This window comes from Scophthalmus maximus, chromosome 6 (assembly GCF_022379125.1).
Source record: "Scophthalmus maximus strain ysfricsl-2021 chromosome 6, ASM2237912v1, whole genome shotgun sequence".
Classification (NCBI taxonomy): Eukaryota; Metazoa; Chordata; class Actinopteri; order Pleuronectiformes; family Scophthalmidae; genus Scophthalmus; species Scophthalmus maximus.
In genome coordinates this window covers 2,565,126-2,587,399 of record NC_061520.1, presented here as the reverse complement: position 1 = coordinate 2,587,399, position 22,274 = coordinate 2,565,126, and the positions used below count along the sequence as shown (strand labels likewise).

Sequence of the window (22,274 nt, the reverse complement as noted above, 5' to 3'; positions counted from 1 at the left end):
ATTATAACATTTTGACATTTTGACATTTTGGACATTTATTTATTTTTCTCGTTGAACATGAGGAACTTGACGAGTCAGACAAGTTCAGAGTTCATCTGGTTTCCTTGATGATGAGATCATACCACTGGTGTATACATGTACACACACACACAGACACACACACACTTACATGTAGTTCTGTCTTTAAGGACATTGACACTCTTTTCTTCACCCTGAACCTGAACCCTGAAGTCACAACCCTCCAACAGCACTTTGACCTTGAAAGGAGCGGCCTTAATGTCCAATGTGACTTCAACAGGTGCAAGGTACACACACACACACACAAACACACACACACACACACACACACACACACACACACACACACACACACACACATTCACACACTTCCCGCCAAACCTGTCGTCTGGCTCAGTCGACCCGGGAGAGTGCGGATCACTTTGTGTGTCATCTGACATCGTGTTGCCATGGCGCCACGTGACGCATGGCGCTCTGCAAACACAAAACACACTCTGACACACGACAGACTCACACACACACACACACACACGGATTTTGTAAAACACTTACTATTGTAGGACGCATGTAAGTTGAATCATCAGAGCTTATCAATGACTCATTGGACAACTTTTAGAAGTAAACACTTGCCGGTTTGGGGGAAATTTGTCATCAACTACAGTTTATTGAGCCTTTTATATAAAAGCTCATCTGGAATATGTCCTCATGAGAGCCATCACAGTTATTACTGTTCAACAAACACTGTTTACAACTGTTGCCGTGCTTCTACAGCTGATCAGTGACGAACTGGGGCGATGAAAGTGAAGTGAATGAAAAACACGACTAGAATAAAAAATAGACGAGAAGAAGAAGAAGAAGAAGAGAAGAAGAAGAAGAAGAAGAGAAGAAGAGAAGAAGAAGAAGAAGAAGAGGAGAAGAAGAAGAAGAAGAGAAGAAGAAGAAGAAGAAGAAGAAGAAGAAGAAGAAGAAGAAGAAGAGAAGAAGAAGAAGAAGAAGAGAAGAAGAGAAGAAGAAGAAGAAGAAGAAGAAGAAGAAGAAGAAGAGAAGAAGAGAAGAAGAAGAAGAAGAGGTGTGGGACCAGTTTAATCTCATCTCGCCACTAGAGGTCGTCAGTGGGTCGGTGTGGAGCCGCCGCCTCTCTGATCCGGTGATCCGTCCAGTAAACACACGTCATTCTGTTCCAGTGCTTCTGCCAAGTTCCACCTCGCTCTGTTTGCTCGCTCTGATCTGACGCCGGCGTTTTTCTTCTCTCTGTCTTTCTCTCCTGTCCGGACAACGCAGTGAACAAATATGTGCCGTCCGCTCGTCCTGTCCAGCTGCTGACTGGAAATGAAAACCAGCGGCAAAACCTGATTGACCGACTGCAAAACAATGGAGGTCTCCGGTTCCCATTAGAAAGAAATGTGTCACCGGGCCTCCGCAGCTTCCACAGTTACTCAAGCAGTAAGATAAGACTCCGGAGACGGGTGGGATGAGGACACGCCGGAAAGAGAAAAGAGATTCTGAACGCGGGAAATGCTCCTTACTACTCAGAGCTGACGAGTTGTTATTTTCTTGAGGCACCGTTAACATTTGAATCTGCAGTCGGAGCCCAGTGGACAGATATGGTGTCGGAAATTCATCAGAATTTCAGCATTTTTCGTGTAATTCCTCAACAGTGACTTTTATATACTACCCACCTGTTGCAGTTTGTCTTCCTAGTTCAAACTCATGTCATGTGAATGAACGACTTCTCCGCCTGAGAACATCGAGCGGTGTGTGATATTCGATAGGAGCAGCACACAGTGATATCTGATGATGTGGGTCAAGGTATTAATACACCTGAAATATGTGAAACACGTACAAGACGCCTCCACTGACCTACTTCCGAAATGAGCGGCTCGCGTCGTGACGCTGCAGTTACACAAACCATATGTCAGGTGGCACAAAGCTCAACCCTCGGTCCTGTGCTTCGTGTCAAGTGCTCAATGATGAAGCTAATCGGATCGATTGGGCAAAAGAAATCATATCTGCTAAACATCAGCATGTAGACATTGCTAACATGCTAACATGCTAACACCGAACCAACTACAGCTGTTAGGGCTCAGAAGAAAGTTGAACCTTTCTTCGCGATCGCGTCAGAATGCTAACGTGATCGACGTCTAGCGTGCTGGTGTTAGCGTTAGCCTCACGTTAGCTGCTAGCATGGCTGCAAATGAAGTCTTGTTAATCATTTTTAAAGAATAGCCTACACTTATTAGTTTTATCTGTGTTTGTAATTTCCTGCCAATTTAAAAAAAAAATGGAACGGTTAAAATCAACCCACGTAGCGTTAGCTTAGCATCGCCGTGGCTGTGGGTTTAATGTTCCCTGACAGGAAGTTGTGTTTCAGGGTGTATGCTTCCTAGTTCAGTTGAGCAAATGTAACATTCGTCAATGGTTGGGGGTGAAAACCCGCCTGCAGCTCGACTCATCCGCCACAGGTGAATATGGGCCGGCGAAGAAAAATGCTAACACAATGTTTGACCGTAACACAGAAGAGTTAAAGTCAGTGAATGTACTGGCGTTACGCCGTGTACACAGTGTTTCCTGAAACTAGTGGTCGTAGCAGATTGAGTTCGGTTGTGACTTGTGTAATGCGCAGGTTTGCGTTAACCAACGAATTTAAGTTCTAAACTCGCAAGAGTACGAAAGCGCCGTTTCTTGGCGTGCCGGTCGGGAAGACGCTACTCTAACGTGATAACTTTATAGATGATAATCCGTTTTTTATGGATAGAACGATGAATAGCATTGATCTATATTGAGTTAAGTGTTTATAGATTACAGATTAAAATTATTTAACACAAGCAACAGCTAATACTTGTTGTTACTCTACTCTATCTGGATTTTTGTTGTTCTTTTATAAAAAAAATTAATATATATATATATTTTTAAAAAGAGAGTCTTCAGGAGGCGACATATCCCGTCAGCTCCCGCAAAAGTCACGTACAGGCAGTCAAAATATTTTCTCTCACGACGGACAAAATATACAAGGCATCACGTCCCTGCCTGATTGGCAAATTGTGACGATTCGTGAATTATTTTTTAAATTTCAATAAAAAAAAATAATAATTGTTTTCCAGTTCTGCTCCGGAAACAAAACCACGATTAACAATCCACACGCACCGAACACAAACTGTCGCTGCAGATTCAGGTGATAATTCTAAACATGACCCCTCCCCCTCCTTTTCACATCCTCACATTTTTCACGTACTTGATTTTTACACTCTGTTGTGATTAAACTCAAACCGACTCAAACAGAATCCGTCCGCCTGCGCTCGTTTCTCTTGCCCTCCTTCCTGCTTCACGTTTCCCTGTCCTTGGCCTGGAGCCTCGTGGCGACCCCTGTTTACAGAGCCGGTTGTGTTCGGTGGGGGGGGGGGGGAGGCATGTGTGCTGTCGCCAGGGCGACCACCCAGCTGAACTTTTGTTCCAGTGTGTGGCCGCAGCGGTACAGTCGTCACGAGGAGAGCCAAAAGCCCGCCAAGGCTCGGCAGCCAATCGGGAGCCGAGGAGGGAGGAGCCGAGCGTGCAGCAGGGAAACACAGCAGCTGGGCGACAGTGTGTGTGTGTGTGTGTGTGTGTGGGTGGTCACACGCTGCAAAAAATGACACACTTGGGCATTTAATTTTTTTTGCAGGCTGCAATGTTTTTGACTTGATGTTGTTGCATTGACTCTGAGCCAACAACAGCTTCACACTGTTACATCAGTTTTGTTGATTTTTGCCAAAAATTGTTGTTGTGTTCATCCTCGACCCCGACGCTGATGATTTTATTTTTATATCTTTGAGCGGCGAAATCTCATTTCATCTCAAAACAATATTATCTTTAAAAACAATGATGCTACAACTCCGAACTTTGCTTCCTCCCCGGCGTCGGGCTTCGTGGGCCGGGGGCGATGTCATTGTCGTGATGTCATTGTCGTGATGTCATTGTCGTGATGTCATTGTCGTGATGTCATTGTTGCCGTGGCGTTCATGAGCTGTTGGTCCGTTCGGTGTCGTCTGACATCGCGTTTCTTAAATAGATTCGCTGCTCGTTCCATTTACAGTTTTCTTTTGAAGCGCGTCACTTTTTGTAGTGTGTGTGTGTGTGTGTGTGTGTGTTTTCCCGCCACTGAGAAGTTTCTGGCGCCCGGCCAGGAATACATTCATCTGAGCGAGAGAGAGAGAGAGAAGGAAGGACACAGAAAGTCTTTCATTCACAAGCGTGTGTGTGTGTGTGTGTTCATTTTGCCTTTAAGAAAAAAAATAGCTTATCGAGTTCCGCCTGCAAGTAGAACTGTGAAGGGAGGCGATGTGTTACGAGTGTGTGTGTGTGTGAGTGTGTGTGTGTGCGTCCATCTGTCATCGTCACGTGCTCCACACTCTCGCAAATTAGAGCGTAAATTAAAGGCGTCGAGAGTAAATGATCGTATTTTTCGTTCTTTTTCTGCACCGCTCAGTCAAATAAACGGAGGAAAGTAACAGAAAGACCTGCCGCCGCCCGCCTGCTGTCACCAGGAGCCGTATAACGATATCGCGTCAATGATTACATGCAATCATTTCTGCAGGTTATCTTTATGTATTTTTCTCGACCTGCTAACTGCTAATGCTACATGAGCGTTAAATGACACACGCACGTGAAAAGGGTCAAAATTAAAAAACGCTTTGCATACACCATTCCATGATATCACATAGCTCCAGGGTGTGTGTGTGTGTGTGTGTGTGTGTGCGCGTAGGTGTGAAGGTGTGTCTGTGTGTGTGTGCATAAGTGTGTGTGTGTGTGTGTGTGTGTGTGTGAGTGTGTGTGTGTGTGTGTGTGTGTGTGTGTGTGTGTGTGTGTGAGAGGAGGGGGGGGGTTAGGGTTCAGGGTGCAGCCTACTGTCACACACAGTTTTTCCTAGAAACATAACCTTTAACGCGTCGCTCCGTCTCCGGCCCGTGTGACGCCGGACGAGAAGAAAACTTCTACATAGTTGTTTTTTTTTTAACTTCACATAATCACAATGGAAAACTTAAATGAAAATGGTAAACACGAGTATGAGAAAAAAGTTGTGTGCGTAACCCCCCCCCCCCCGTGTGTGTGTGTGTGTGTGTGTGTGTGTGTGTGTGTGTGTGTGTGCGTTTGTGCGTGTGTGTGTGTGTGCGTGTGTGTGAAAGTGAGTGAAAGTGTCTGAACACGAACATGTGACCGACCAGCATGTGTCAGTGAGCTGCTGAGAACACAGCAGAGGTATTTCTGTTTGTGGTGTAACTTTACAAGGACACACACACACACACACACACACACACACACACACACACTCACGCACACACACTCACGCACACACACCTACACGCACACACACATACCTACACACACCCACACACGCACACTATGTGGTTCTAATCTAGATGTTCTTGGCAGTTTAACACTATAATCTCATGTCAATTAATGAGTTTAAAGCCACAACCACTTCTTATATGTATATATGAACATAATAATTATCATAAATAATCATAAACATGATCAAACTTTTTACCTTTATGCATCTCAATTCTCCTGTTGTTGTAGTTTGCACATGTACAAGTGGCAGCGCCTGTATGAATGTGTATGAATGTGTGTATGAATGTGTGTATGAATGTATGTATGAATGTATGTCAGTAGCCCCACGGACGCCCAGTGCTCCAGTTTCCTAGAAGTCGAGTTTATGATTTATTGCAACAGCAAATACCTTCTGTGGATTTACGTGCAGAGGGAACATATTTTTCCTTTCAGAGGTATTTGGTGCATTTGCCTGTAGGTGGTCGGGTGTTTGCTGGCAGGCTTTGAAAGTGCAAATCTGTCAGTAATATTTACTTTACAGTGGATCGTCACTGGAGCTATTTCACGGGTCACACAGTTTGGCAGGATGTCGTCTGTGAATATTCTTACCTGACATGTTTCAGTATCAACACATCCGTGACCAAATGAAAAACTTATCCTCAAAACTCCTGAATAAAAACACGATTCAGTGGCAACGCGCTACGAGGAAAACGTCCTAACACGGGACATTTTCCCCAAAAAGAGACAGATGAGGAAGAACTCGAAGCGCCGCCGAGTCCCACTTCGTTCGGCCTCATTCAAATTTGAACGGCGTTCACTGAAGTGTTCAAGCTTTCTCCTTCTCACACGAAGGTTCTGCAGCGGCAGACACTTCGCTACCGATCGGCTACACAGGAACACAGTTGTGCAGGAACGAAGTAGAACCCGGACGTGGTCGTGCAAGTAGCCCCTTGTGTTGCCTACAAAATGAATTTGCTGTTGCAGGTACTTGGAGATAAATATAGTGTTAAAAGGGCCACGAGTGAGAAGGGGGGCGTCCATTCATCCATCGTCTACCGCTTTATCCATTTAAAGGTCACGGGGGGGCTGGAGCCAATCCCAGCTGACATTGGGCGAGAGGCGGGGTTCACCCTGGACAGGTCTCCAGCCTATCACAGGGCCACATGCAGAGACAAACAACCATTCACTCTCACATTCACACCTACGGTCAATGTAGAGTCTCAATGAACCTGACCCCATTCTGCATGTCTCGGGACTGTGGGAGGAAGACGGAGAACCCGGAGAGAACCCAGAACCTTCTTGCTGTGAGGAGAGGGTGCTAACCACTACGCCACCGTGCCGCCCGTCCCCCAACTCCAGCACTGCAAAAAAAGGATTTTGTAGAAAGTATAAGAGGATTTGTTTCTCGTTTTAAGACACAAAAAAGTCCTTCAAACTCGTAAAAAGTGGCTAGTTTTAAGAATTCTAGCCGAGCAAACTGTGCCTACCCCATTCAAATCAAGAAACTGCTTGGAGTATTTGACTTATTCCTAGCAGGGCTGTTTTTGCAGTGAGGAATTTGAAGCTTTAACAGTAAACACAAGTTCTTCGTCTCCTGCAGTGAAGTTCAGTTGGTTTCTTTGTCTGAAACGTCGGTATGTATTAGACCAATGCATTTGCATAAACTTCTGTCTTTTTCCCCCCGGACATGTTTTTAAAACCCCTCAGTGACGTAGTGATGGCAGAGAACTGACGCCGGCCTTTATCCGTCGTTGTTGTTGTTGTTGTTGTCGTCGTCGTCGTGGTGGTCTCGGTGTGTACGACCTCTGTGTGTCTGTCTGCTCCGTGGTTCTTTAAACATGATCCTGACCTGAACTGACCGTGTGTGTGTGTGTGTGTGTGTGTGTCCCAGGTGACCTCCTCTGAGTAACCTGAGGTGTGTTTGCTCTCTGACATCGACATCGTGTGACGGGAACAATTTTATTTTTAACTCGCGAGACTCGACTAAGTCGCTCCCGAGGGGGAACCGGGGCGTCTCCACTACACAGCGCGCAAATCCAATCGTGGAGACGTTTCATTTCATTTTATTTCCTTTTTTAATTCATCCTTTATTCTATTGCAGAAAGCAGAAAGCTGCGTGTGTCTGGAAGTCGCAGGGGACGATGAGAAACTTATAGTGATCAGAAAAATGACTCCCGGTCACATGATGTCACATGATGAGTGACGTCATGAAGAAGAGTCAAAGAGACGTCAGAAAAAATGGCATCGCTCAAAGAGGCTTTTTTTCGAGGTCTCTCCGCATCATATAGGAGCATTGACACGACCTGACCCTTATACAGGTCTAAGAATAAATGATGATGATACGGTAGGAATGATGTCATCATGATGTCAGAACGTGATGTCACATAAGGCATTCAAATGTGATTACTCCAATAAGATAAGAGACACGATCTACAGCTTATTTACTGTATATTTAAGCCCCAGAGTGTAATTTTTGTAATTTTTGCAAACCGCAACCAACCAGGCACCTGACAGGGGACACTTTGTGGCGGCGCACCGCTGACTTCATTTCCGGTTTGCGGCATCGTCTGAAAATTCGATTGCCAATGCGACGTTATCATGGAAATCATAACCCTAACCCCTTCCACCTCATGGAACTATATTTAACTCATATATGAACACATAGTTATGGACAATATATGAAATTTCTGTGAATAAGTTCTTCTACATATTACACACTGTAGCTTTAACCAGTGGCGTAAATGAGTGTGATTATGTCATAATGAAATGGCATTATTACGATATGAAAAGGTTAGAGCGTTGCCTGCTTTGGGTATATACAGCACACATGCAGGGTGACGCCACCTTAGGTAACAGATTATGACATATAAAACAGACACGATTGAAACACTGGACGCCATTGGAAATAAAATCAGCTCAGTTGTTTTAAAAACTTTAAATCGTTAAAAACACTCTCTTACGCTTGGAGATGAAGACGAAGCTTAGAAAATTTGAGCAAAAGTTAGTAGATATTTCACATAACTTGCCAAACTTGAGCAAGAACTAATTTCAAGTAAATCCAAGGTGGACTAGCGGGAACATTTCTGGCATTACTGTACCAGCTGAAAATATGACAGTATATAATACAGAGTCTCAATCTGTTGTCTCCGTCTGGAGCAGGAAGGAGCTCGCAGTAAAAAAGTAAAACCAGTCAATTTAAGAGAACAAAGTAAGGAGAGGTTCAAGAGGAAGCTCACGGGCACCGGGTGAGAGGTCAACTTCTGAGATGAGATCAGGGAAGAAGTCAACGGGTCAAGTTTAAGCGCGCGAGGAGTCACATGAGGTTTCACTTTTAGCATGTTGAAGGTTCAGTGGAGGAGGGAAAGGGTCAAGTTCATGTTTCAACGAGGCTGAAAGTGGAGCAGAGGTGAGTCGGACTCCGCTTCTGCTTCCGCAAAACAGAAAAGATTTACCGACCAGAGAGAAGACAGGAGACAGATTCCGTGGAAAACAGACCAGCAATTCTCAAAACCTAATATTCGCTCTCAGGTTTTTCCAAAAGACGAGTTTAACGTTTAATTCGTCCGCACAGTAGAGGGGGGGGCGTCGTCCTCACTGCCAGGTCGGAGGTCGGACATGTGGTAACTGCAGCCTCACATTAATTCAAGAAGTGACACCAAGGAATGACTTGTCACGGAATCTGCCTGTGAAGCCTCAGACACACAGCAGGAGTTCTCCACACTTCAGTGTCAGTGTCCTGCATCATTTAATGTCTCTTTTAAAGTTGTACAACAGAAAGACCCATTCCGACTTATTTTCCATTTATTTATGTCTTCAGGAAAGTTGGACCCGATTTTAACCCTGTCCACATTGTATGGGGTTCATTTTCCACATCCACCCAAGGAATAATTTGTGGAGCGCTAAAGAAGATCTTGTAGTTTATTTATTTATCAATCAGCCCAGTGGGAAATGTGACTTTTGTGCAGGTACGTAGGCAGGTAGGTAGGTAGGTAGGCAGGCAGGCAGGTAGGTAGGCAGGTAGGCAGGCAGGCAGGTAGGTAGGCAGGTAGGGAGGTACATAGGTAGATATGTAGGTAGGTAGGCACGTAGGTAGGCGGGCAGGTAGGTAGGTAGGCAAGTAGGTAGGTAGGTAGGTAGGCAGGCAGGTAGGTACGTAGGCAGTCAGGCAGGCAGGTAGGTACTTAGGTAGGCAGGCAGGCAGGCAGGTAGGTAGGTAGGTAGGTAGGTAGGTAGGTAGGCAGGCAGGCAGGTAGGTAGGCAGGTAGGCAGGTAGGGAGGTACATAGGTAGATATGTAGGTAGGTAGGCACGTAGGTAGGCGGGCAGGTAGGAAGGTAGGCAAGTAGGTAGGTAGGTAGGTAGTCAGGCAGGCAGGTAGGTACTTAGGTAGGCAGGTAGGTAGGTAGGTAGGTAGGTAGGTACGTAGGCAGGCAGGCAGGTAAGTAGGTAGTTAAGTATGTAGGTAGGTACATAGGTAGGCAGTTAGGTAGGCAGGCAGGTATGAAGGTAGGTAGGCAGGTAGGTAGGTACATAGATAGGTAGACAGGTAGGCAGGTATGTAGGTAAGCAGGTACATAGGTATCATAGACTATATATACATATATATATCCAAATAGACGTACTCTGGAAAATGAAGCCTCTGGAATCACCCTGTAAAGTTGCTTGTGTCTGAAAGGTGCATGAGTTTTACAGAGATTTCACCATGTGTTGTTTCACAACAGACAACTTTTGTCTGGTTAGCACATAATCACACAGCGTGGAGGGATCTTAGCAAACACATCATTTAGCTAAAAGCGGTCCCTGGAGGAGTATTTCACTTAACTAAGAGTCTCTGCAGTATTTTTGTGGTCTTTGGATTATTTAAGACACCAACTGCCTGTGGTTTGGACACTTTCCCCTGGTGACAGATGATGCCAGGTGAAGAGCTGTGGGGTTTTTAAGTCCCTGATGGTGTCAGATGGTTTTCGAGCTCTCCTCCACGCGACCGACAGCAATGGGACGTTCTGGCAGCACTACGTCTGTTTTCAAACTCATTTTCAGGTTGCGGTCGGGGGAAAAGAGTCAAGACTCAAATTCGAGGTGATAGTTCGAGGTTTGGAGAGAGATCCACATATTGCAGACTCTTGCATCACAAAACTTTCATTCCTTCCATCTCCAGCAGATGATGTCAGGATTTGAGTTTAAGCCTCCAGTCAATGTTAGAATCATTTTAGTCTCTGTGTTCACCCAAAGGTCAATTTCAACTCTCCACGAAAGCGCTCGACCTCGATGACTGCACTGCCTCAAAGTCCTTAATTCACAATACCGTCGGATGAACAAACAAATGTTTTGATTCAAGTGTCCAAGGCTTTTTTTATTTTAATCAGTCAACCTGACCCAGTGTCCTGTTCTGACGCTAGCTCAGGGTCGAGGTCTTTGGACCTTTACTGGTGCACTGGCCATGTGGCTCTGATGGAAGACGCTGATTGCTGACGCAGCATTACTTGTTACAGCAACATTCTGAGGCTACAATCCATTACAATACAATACTACGTTTTTCCAAACTGCGTTCTACGATCTCAATCCAGGCGAGCGTTCTGGCTCCGTAACTGAAGTAATCTCCGTCCACAGGTAGGTAGGTACGTAGATAGGTAGGTAGGTAGGTAGGTAGGTACGGAGGTAGGTAGGTAAGTAGGTAGGTAGGTAGGCAGGTAGGTACATAGGTAGGTAGGTACGGAGGTAGTAAGGTACATAGGTAGGTAGGTAGGCAGGTAGGTACATAGGTAGGTAGGTACGTAGGTAGGTAGGTACGTAGGTTGGTAGGTAGGTAGGTTAGTAGACAGGCATGCAGATAGATACCACATCACGTGACTGTCAACTGGGCATGTGCGTGCCGGTGTGAACAGAAAGCAGATTGATTTTCTCTGCAGTTGGTTTCGTTTCTTTGACCGACGACGAGGTGGAGCTGTTACTGACAGTGTTACTGACATCTCGTGTTTCTCTGCCAGTAGTCGAGTCGTGACTGACGAGAGTCAACCAGGAAGTGAATGGGGTCACCAAACGTTTGGAGTTTTCAATTTGAGGGGGGCTTGAAATCTGTGAACGAATTCAGTGATGCTAACTAAAGGCTAAGGCTAAAAAAAGGGCTGGGATGAACGTCTTACGTTCAAACAAGAACGTATTGGGTGATTACCCTTCTCCTCGAACGCTATCGTCGTACATAGCAGTCATGACAGCCGTCCTGTTTGAAGGGCAACACTTGAAAAGAGACCAGAGCTGGAGTCCGCCATCGTCGATGTTGTGCCTGAAGTGTTGCTGGGAAATCAGGAAGCGAACTGGTTCTTATAGGGGGAGGTCCACAAGAAGAAACCAACTCGGGCCCAGCACCAGCACTCGGTTCCCCTATGGTTGAAAAGGGGTTTGAGTGATTGTCAGTGGCTACAGAATCAGGCCCAGTGAGTTCAAGAGGTGAGAACTGTAGATCAGTTGAAATGATCATACGTCATTCATCTCCGATATAAGAAACTTCAAAAATAATATGATTTCTAACTTTGCCGTAGGACAGCGCTTCCGTTTGCTGTTGACGAAGCAGTGAATGATTTCATGAAGAAAATCTTTTCAGTGAACTGATTCCACTGCAACTGAAAGAGAACTGTGGGTAATGATGTACCTGATTCTCAGGTTGCACTCTCTGTTACATGGCATGATTCATGTTTACACACACACACACACACACACACACACACACACACACACAGCAAGTCACAATGACCTTGCTCAGGTACATTGTGTAAACACACACACACACAGCAGTTGCACATTAACCTGCAGCATTGCGGATGCAGAGTGCTGACGTGGATCTGAAAAGCACCAGCTGACGGGTCGACCCGACGGAGCAACCGTTGCGAAAAACATGCTGAGGGTGGCGCTAGAGCAACGGATACATCCCAGCAACAACAGCCGTCACGGCAATCTGCCCACAAGATCCCTTCTCATTTTGACAGGAGGAATAACGATCGGGGTTATTTCGTTGTGGACACTAAATGTAAACGCTCCAGGGGTCTGATTGGTCCGCCTGTAGTTTGGATCCACATGGAGACAACAGCAACTGTGTTTGATCCACATGAGACGTCTCCCCGTCGCAGCGGGTGAACGAACAGAAGCGCGGCGGCGGCGGCGAGCCGCCATCTGCACGTGACGCCGTCTGCACGTGACTCCGGTTTTTAAAGGGGCAGTGAGCGATTCCAAAGCAGGTTTTTGGCCTAGCCCATTGCTCCGTAAATTCGAAAACAAAAAATGGTGCGGACCGCACCACACAACGATGCGACGGGCAGTTTGTCAACATCACTCGTCGACACCTTAAGAGTAACAGAAACTTACATCTGGATCATATTCATACTCTTCTACTTCATCTTCATCTACTTGGATTTAATCGTTTGCGTTCGTGCACGACGCGTCACGTTAAATATCGCTGCCGCAATGAATTGTGGGGCGTCTGTATCTCCTTTCCTTTCACATAGGAAGGTCCAGTGTGTCCTCTGCTAAAGGAGGTAGGAGAGGAAGCATTGGAGCACCGTTCCTATGCATGTAGAGAATCTGAACAGCTCTCATCATGGCTGCTGATGAAATACCTGCGGGTCAAGTCAAGAATTAGGAAACTTCCTATTGACAATTCGACCGCAGCCAAGAGTTCTCCATAATCGCTTCCTGCCCGAAGAATTTCAAAGTGACACACTGAGAGAGAAACCCGCCGAAGGGAACGAGTACTGAACAGGTTTTTTGAAGGTTCGCTGGGTTCGTTGTCAACCTCGGCACCAGACTGCACCGTGTTGTGTTGCAGTTCATACACTTGACGTGTTCCAGTCTGGTGTGGAAATCACCATCTTCAAAAAAGGAACCTGTATCTACAGCGGGCATGTCGAATAAACGAGGTGTGAGAAACAAACACGTGGAGAAGCGAGAGCGACAGACACAAGGAAGGGATCAGAAAGTGGTCGCGGGACGGGACACAGATGGACACATTCTGGAATAATCCACGTCTCGAGTTGCACATGGCCTCTGAGGGAGAAATCACTCAGGACGGGAAATAAGTGACAAAACCTTCCGTGCGTACTCGCGTCATGCTTTTGAAGTGTGTGAGCACATTCTGCGAAACCGGGACTCTTGTGTGTTCAGCGTGGGAACGAGGAAACGTGTGTTTCATGTGTCAGGTTCACTGGGTTCAGGGTTACTTCGGTCACTCACTTACATATACTGTATATATATATATATATATATATATATATATATCCACATATATGTATATAAATACATACATGTGTGTCTTATCCTGCATGTGTGTCAGCTGGAGGGCACATTGCCAGTTAGTTTGGATTGTCGAGTGCCGACAAAGGGAACGTGCTCACACTCGTGCCCTCACACACTTTCGGTGTTACGTAAGGTAGTGAAACATTGACAGATGTGTTGGTTCCCACCTGTCAGGCAAAACTGGCGGTTATGGGGGTGGGGGGGGTGGGGGTTGGGTGGGGGGGGTTGGTCCTAAATGACTCTCCGTTCCGTTTACCTTCTAACTGCCCCACACTTCACTGGAACGTGCCCCTTTATCTTAACCGCTGACGTTGGGTTGTTGGTGGTGTTGGGGGTGGTGTTGGGGGTGTTGGTGGTGTTGGGGATGGTGGTGTTGGTGGTGTTGGGGGTGGTGATGTTGGGGGAGTTGGTGGTGTTGGGGGTGGTGTTGGGTTGTTGGGGGGGTGGTGGGGGTGGTGGTGTTGGGTTGTTGGGGGTGGTGATGTTGGGGGTGTTGGGGGTGGTGTTGGGTTGTTGGGGGTGGTGGGTGTGGTGGGGTGGTGTTGGGTTGTTGGGGTGTTGGGGGTTTAGGGTGGTGTTGGGGGTGGTGGTGTTGGGGGTGGTGTTGGGTTGTTGGGGGTGGTAGTGTTGGGGGTGTTGGGGGTGGTGTTGGGTTGTTGGGGTGGTGGGTGTGGTGGGGTGGTGTTGGGTTGTTGGGGTGTTGGGGGTTTAGGGGGGTGTTGGGGGTGGTGGTGTTGGGGGTGGTGTTGGGGGTGGTGGTGTTGGGGTTGGGGGTGGTGTTGGGTTGTTGGGGGTGGTGGTGTTGGGGTGGTGGTGTTGGGGTGGTGGTGTTTGGAGTGGTGTTGGGTTGTTGGGGGTGGTGTTGGGGGTGGTGGTGTTGGGTTGTTGGGGGTGGTGGTGTTGGGGGTGGTGGTGTTGGGTTGTTGGGGGTGGTGTTGGGGGTGGTGTTGGGGGTGGTGTTGGGTTGTTGGGGGTGGTGTTGGGGGTGGTGGTGTTGGGTTGTTGGGGGTGGTGTTGGGTTGTTGGGGGTGGTGGTGTTGGGGGTGGTGTTGGGGGTGGTGGTGTTGGGGGTGGTGTTGGGGGTGGAAAAGTTCTGGACAATGTCAGGCAACATTCACAGACTTTCAAGTGCAAGTCCGAGACGTTGTGACGCTTTGCTCTGAGGTAAATACAGATCAAAAATAAATCCAGTAAAAACTTTTTAATTGAAATTGAATGTGGTCTTTATTTATGTATGGAGACCTGGAAGGGACAAGAGTTGTGACGTTACTAATGCAGTTGGCTGCTGATGAATTCATCCAGTAGTATTCTCTCACTTACGTTAAAAAACGTTTTATAAATCAGTGTTTTTGCTGAGGTCTTGCGACTTATACACAAATGTACGTGTTTGACGTTGGTTGATAATATATAAGGCTCACTTTAAAAAACTTCATGAATCATTTTCAATACATCAAGCTCACGTTGTGATGATGTGAAAATACTAAACCACAACCAGAACTTCATACATGCATCACATTTTTTTTACAGAAAAGGTAAAAAAAAAAGAAAGAAGAAAAACCAGTGGTGAAATATTTGAAAACACTTCACCGACTCAAAGCTATAAAGCCGTGAACTGAGAGTTATTGTATTCATATCTCAGATCTTTGAGTTAGTTCCAGTGCGATGCACAACAAAAAAAATGTATCCAGTTCATGTGATGAGAGATCAACAGGTGTAATATGGATTTGGTGTTGGGGTCAGAAAGTAGAGCTTTGGTTCCAATCCTCCTGAACTTTCTTATAATAAATCATGTGCAATGTTTAATGAGAATTCCTTCAGATTGTGGGACATTGTTGCTTTCACACACACACACACACACACACAGGCAGAGCGGAGTTCCGGTGCCTTTATTATTTAACCGTGTAAAACATTAACAGCGGCGCTATTGTCAGTCGGAGGACGCTGCGACGTGACGCTGCCGCTCGTGGGGGGTTTTTTTCCGAGGAAGTTCTTGGTCGACTGGTTAATCTTTATTTATCCAAGTGCAGTCGACCCAGCGGAGTGCCCACTCGTTCGCCGCACCCTCCATTCATCCGTCCGCTTACATCAGTGAGAACTCCACCGCCGACCGATGTGCCCGCGTGACGCCTTGCTCGAGGGGAAAGTGTTGGTGGCGGACGTGGTTCGATGGCGTGTAGAGAGTTGGGAGAAAAGGTCTGTGTTCATCACCTGTGGCTTTCATACGGGTGGAAGGAGTTGGATTTCCACACGCAATTCAACATTGAACACTAAAAAGTGTGATTACAGTAACTTCTTCTTCTTCTTCTTCTTCGGTTAAATCTCCACATACCAAACATTGTCCCTTGAACGGCGTGTGCTCAACAGTACGTGCGCACACGAACATTATAGATCCACGTGTGATGTGTCCAAACCAGGTTCCGCGAAAAATCCCCGACCTCCACGAGATCTCGGCTGTTCCCGTTTTTGAGCTTCGCTGCTGTGGGGGTGACGCGACGCGGCCCCGCCCGTCCACTTCATCCTGGATGAGGTCCAGCTTCATGAGTCTGTACAAGACAAACATCTTTTCCAAACCAAACTATAAAACCCCATTTCTTTACGGACCCGACTTCATGCAGACGTCCAGACGGTTTCCTGAACTGTTCCGGAGGGGTTCGTTTGTGAGAACGCAAATGTGGCTCTGCACACTTTCCGGTACTCTAGCCCTTTGAGTAAGACTTCCAGAGTGACCCCGTGTGAGAAAATCTGCTAAAGGTCCATGGCGGGCGAGCGGACGCCCCCTCCCATCAGGAAATGTTCCCGCTGGTGCGAACGTGTCTGAAAACCTCCGGCCGCGTTCTTCATACGTGAACGGCCAACCCTGGAAAATGACCACGTCCGAAAACAGCTACATTAAATGAGTTAATAAAGCGATGGGTCGCCCTGAGATCTGGCGGATCCCATCTTTGATATGCTATTAAAAGGCATAAGTGTTGAATATTAGTCCCTATTTTTTTCTGTGAGCTTCTGTGTCAGAGAGGAAAGTGATGCACTCACTGGGATTATCGGGATTTACAAACTGGTTTCACCACATCAGAGGACGCGAGCGAGCTGGTTTCAGCATCACGGCGTGTTTGTGAATGGCTGACTCACTGTACCGTGTGTGACAGTCTGTTAGTTATTAATAACAAAAGGGCTTTTTTTTTATTGTCGTCCCTCGGCTGCGGATTAAAGCTCAGATGCCAACTGACCGTGGAAAGAAGCGGAGAGCAGCTGCGATTTTACAGCGTCGTAAAACATCCCCGTCCTTTTTTATTTTTTCTATTTTTATGATCGTTCAGAACTAGTTCCTAAGACGTGATGTCCAGCGCAGGGACGGAGCATGATTTAATACAAAGACGTGGACAGAGAGAGAAGAGAGAACGGCCTCTCTCCCGCAACGACATCCACGGGAACAGTCTCACCCTGCTTGTGTCGCTCAGGATCAAACGGGGAGCGACGAAGTGTGGTTCACTGAACCAACACGAGAACTGTGCACACAACTCCCGGAGGTAATCCATCGCACGCCGTAACGGCTGTTTGCTTTCGCTCAACAGGTACGGGCGAGCTCCGAACGCAGCTCTGGAGACATTCACAGAAAACAGAGGCTCGGTGCCGAGCAGCAGTGACGACTGGTGACCACATGTAACACTGGGTGTGAGCGTGAACTACTTCAGTTTGACTCAAAACTATTTGGGAGATGATTTCTCTCTACTTAAATTCCTTTAGGTGATGTCGTTTCTAGTCGGTCATTGAGTTCACTCGCCTCTGAGTTCTCATCCTCATCCCCACGTTCCCTCATTTCCGCTGCATCAAGATCAGGCCCTGTGTTCCCGCAGCCCACAATGCCGGTCGTGTTGTATGTTTGGGACTTGTGACCTTGTATTCATTTGGTTGGGGGTTCAGGGGAGGAATTGGGTTAGGGCCTAACTTCAGTGGGGGGACATTACATAGACGCGCTCCTGTGTAGAATCAGCTTCTTCACAAAGAGTCCTAAAGTCGCCCCCTCCACAAATGCCAGCCTGGTCGTCGGGCGGACATCCATCCATCGTCTACCGCTTCATCCATTTGAGGGTGGCGGGGGGGGGGGGGAGGTGGAGCCAATCCCAGCCGACATTGGGCGAGAGGCGGGGTTCACCGGCCTATCACAGGGCCACATACGGAGACGGACAACCATTCTCGTTTACCGAGACGAGCTGGAGCGGTTTTGTAGTTTGTGTTTTTGTTGTTGTTTAGCAGGAAGGAGAAATGTGATTTGTGGCGCTAAAATGATATAAGAACAGAGCAGCGCACGGCAAGGATGAGATAGGAAAGTAAAAAGAGCAAAGTGAAATTATTGCGCATGCAACGAGAGCGATAAGCTGCCAAACAAGAAGAGATTCGACAATTGTTTTGTTTTTTTCAATGATTGAAATACAGGATTTTGAGAAGACATTTTTATTTCTAATCGTTGGTTTGAGATATTTTAAGTCATCACTCATTTGATTCAACCCACAAACAACTGAGTAAGTCAGTTACGATCATTTGTTTGTATACGACAATATAAGATAACTAGACAATATGATGAAGACATATGAAAATGGAAATTAATTTATTTTTATTGAAAAGAAAATGTATATTTTGATAAGGATAACTATATTAGTAATGAATTTAGAGATAAAGATACAAGGTACATTAACTAAAATTTGGATTTCAATCAATAAGGAAGCTGATTAATTATTAATTATAGATGAATGACTTGAATGAGAAGGGGTGAGATTAAATACGTTTTTCTTCTTCTCACCCCTCGAACATTTAAAGCAGCGAGTGTTGGACAGTTTCTTTTTGCTTTTATGCTTTTTTTTGTTTGTGAATATCACTCTTCTATATCTGTCCACTCGTTTCATTATTTTCTTTTGTTGTTTTTTAATTGTTTCTTTTCTTTACATGTTTCGGAATAAACACATTTTTCAATTCAATTTAAAAAACAACAACGACTGCGTATTAAAAATTGGACGTCGTCACCGGGTCCGGAAAATGAAGCCAAGTGGCTGAAGCCTGTTTTCTCTGTACTGACCAGCAGAGGGCGACTCCACTGGCTGTTCCTATAGAAGTCTATGAGAGCACGACTCGACTTCTCACTTGATTTATAACGAGGAGTTGATGGTTCAATCTCTTCTTTCAGGTCTCCTCCAATACGACGTGATGTTCATTTTGTAACACGAAGGTCTAATTCAGAGTCAAATAGACGATAAAGCACTGTAGCGTGGACAGAGCGTGATTGGCGGCCGGTCCCGTCCAATCGGTGCACAGTTGCAGGTGTAGGTGGTCGAGCTCCGAGTCAGACCACACCCCCAAATTCTACGCCCGGTTCAATAAAGATGGCGCTGGTCAAAACGCCAAAGTCTCGAGGCAGCGGGGTGACGTCGCCGCGGGTCGTCGATCAACCTTTGTCCACCTGGCGGACGTGGCGTCAAGCTTCACCGTGAAGGTTTTCGACTCTTTTTGAAATGTTGTAAATTGTGCGACGCAGCTGCGACGTCCATGTCTGATGTGATTCTTGCAGCTGCCTCAGGCCTCTGGTCTGCGTCTCCCATCACAGGTCAATTCAATATAAACTCAATCAACTCGAGCGTCTGTGTCTGTGACACGCACACGCACACACACACACACACACTGGACATGTCCACGATCTTATTCCTCACACAGTGTGTGTGTGTGTGCGTGTGTGTGTGTGAGACACTGATTGATCTGTGCATCTCCTGCATCCACGTGTTCACTGGTCTCGTGTGTTTGTACATGCCTGCCTGTGGTTGTGTGCGTGTGTGTGTGTGCGTGTGTGTGTGCGTGTGTGTGTGTTGCAAGCCTCGCGTTTTTTTTGACACTTATACAATGATCGATGTGCCGAGGGGGAGTTCGCTCTGCAACAGTCACTGTCCCGTTTCTCTCCAAAACCCGAAGGAGAAAAAACCCGCAGCCACTCGTCACGGATCACGAGGACAAAATGAGGTCGCTGAAAAATGTAAAGAAGAAAAAGAATTGCGCCCACGGACCCCAAAACCAACGCTAGCCCGGCTCAGGGCGCTGACACCGGGGTCCAGAGCCTGCCCACTTCCTTTTACAGGGGCAGCTGTTAAAACCTCTGAGACACTAGACAACCTCACTGTGGCTCAGACGACGTATCATCTATTGTCTTATTTCAGCTAAGAAATGCTTGTGGAAGGAAAAAGACATTGCTAATGTTAAAACGTGGCTGTGTGTGTTGAGCCTTTAACCTCCCGACCTCCAGCCGCTTCGCAATGTCTGCATCCCTCCTCATCCCTCCTCATCCCTCCTCATTCCTCCTCATCCCTCCTCATCCATCCTCATCCCTCCTCATCCATCCTCATCCCTCCTCATCCCTCCTCATTCCTCCTCATCCCTCCTCATCCATCCTCATCCCTCCTCATCCCTCCTCATCCCTCCTCATCCCTCCTCATCCATCCTCATCCCTCCTCATCCATCCTCATTCCTCCTCATCCCTCCTCATCCATCCTCATCCATCCTCATTCCTCCTCATCCATCCTCATCCATCCTCATTCCTCCTCATCCATCCTCATCCCTCCTCATCCCTCCTCATCCCTCCTCATCCCTCCTCATCCCTCCTCATCCATCCTCATCCCTCCTCATCCCTCCTCATCCCTCCTCATTCCTCCTCATCCCTCCTCATCCCTCCGTATCCCTCCTCATCCCTCCTCATCCCTCCTCATCCCTCCTCATTCCTCCTCATCCCTCCTCATCCATCCTCATCCCTCCTCATCCCTCCTCATCCCTCCTCATTCCTCCTCATTCCTCCTCTTCCCTCCTCATTCCTCCTCATCCCTCCTCATCCCTCCTCATCCCTCCTCATCCATCCTCATCCCTCCGTATCCCTCCTCATCCCTCCTCATCCATCCTCATCCATCCTCATCCCTCCTCATCCATCCTCATCCCTCCTCATCCCTCCTCATCCCTCCTCATCCCTCCTCATCCATCCTCATCCCTCCGTATCCCTCCTCATCCCTCCTCATCCCTCCTCATCCCTCCTCATCCCTCCGTATCCCTCCTCATCCCTCCTCATCCCTCCTCATTCCTCCTCATTCCTCCTCATCCCTCCTCATCCCTCCTCATCCCTCCTCATCCATCCTCATCCCTCCGTATCCCTCCTCATCCATCCTCATTCCTCCTCATCCATCCTCATCCCTCCTCATCCATCCTCATCCCTCCGTATCCCTCCTCATCCCTCCTCATCCATCCTCATCCCTCCTCATCCATCCTCATCCCTCCTCATCCCTCCTCATCCCTCCTCATCCCTCCTCATCCCTCCGTATCCCTCCTCATCCCTCCTCATCCCTCCTCATCCCTCCGTATCCCTCCTCATCCCTCCTCATCCCTCCTCATCCCTCCTCATTCCTCCTCATTCCTCCTCATCCCTCCTCATCCATCCTCATCCATCCTCATCCCTCCTCATCCCTCCTCATCCCTCCTCATCCATCCTCATCCCTCCGTATCCCTCCTCATCCCTCCTCATCCCTCCTCATCCCTCCGTATCCCTCCTCATCCCTCCTCATCCCTCCTCATCCCTCCTCATTCCTCCTCATTCCTCCTCATCCCTCCTCATCCATCCTCATCCCTCCTCATCCCTCCTCATCCCTCCTCATTCCTCCTCATTCCTCCTCTTCCCCCCTCATCTCTCCTCATTCCTCCTCATTCTTCCTCATCTCTCCTCATTCCTCCTCATTCTTCCTCATCTCTCCTCATTCCTCCTCTTCCCCCCTCATCTCTCCTCATTCCTCCTCATTCTTCCTCATCCCTCCTCATCCTCATTCCTCCTCATCCCTCCTCATCCTCATCCCTCCTCATCCCTCCTCTCTCCACTTCGCCTTCTGTGCCGAACACTGTCGCGTCAACGCGTCACGCGACTACTTCCCCCCCGACTTCAGATATCTCAAGTGACTCGCTCGCGCCGTTCGCGCCGCCCCGACTCGATGGCGCCAAATTTCCCGTCCGGTCGCGTCTTTGCATTTGTCTCTGTCTGTGACCCACTCGCGGCGTTCACGCTCACTCCGTACGTTCTGGTCCGTCTCGTCATCGAGTCACTTCCTGCCGCCGCGTGCTCCTCCTGTAAACCTGTCAGTGCTGCCGTGTGGAGCCTTTGACCTCGCGACCTCCAGTCGCTTTACGACGTCTGCATCGCCGCCTCGTCCTCCTCATCCCTCCTTACGTGACTTCAACTGGACCCTTCATCCTTCTATCTCCTTGTCCTTCCTTTTTGTCCCATTCCATAGCAACTTTATAAACTTCCTTCATCCGTTCTTCTCCTTTTCTCCCCCCTCTTCCTCCCCCCAACTGTCTTTTCTTAGTTTCTTTCCCACTGTCCATATCTCTTTTCCAGAGACATTTCTTGGTCTGCAGCAGCTGTTACGCACACTCCCTGCCTATCAATCTGTGTGCGTGTGTGTGTGTGTGTGTGTGTGCGTGTGTGTGTGTGCGTGTGTGTGCGCGTGTGTGCATGCTATGAAACATAATCTTGCAGCTGGAAGAAACGGTTTTAAAAGTCTCACGTGTATCAGCGCAGTGTGTCACAGGAAATGCCATATAAGGCGTCAGGACCATCCGGCATCCGTTAGGGCGTGTGTGTGTGTGTGTGTGTGT

The 22,274-nt window shown here is 47.5% G+C and overlaps 1 protein-coding gene across 2 annotated transcripts in view; it reads left to right on the top strand.

Moving 5' to 3' along the window:
- Positions 1–22,274, top strand: part of LOC118308749 (NACHT, LRR and PYD domains-containing protein 12-like) — a 988,189-nt gene that overhangs the window by 561,918 nt on the left and 403,997 nt on the right. The gene's annotated exons all lie outside the window — the stretch shown is intronic.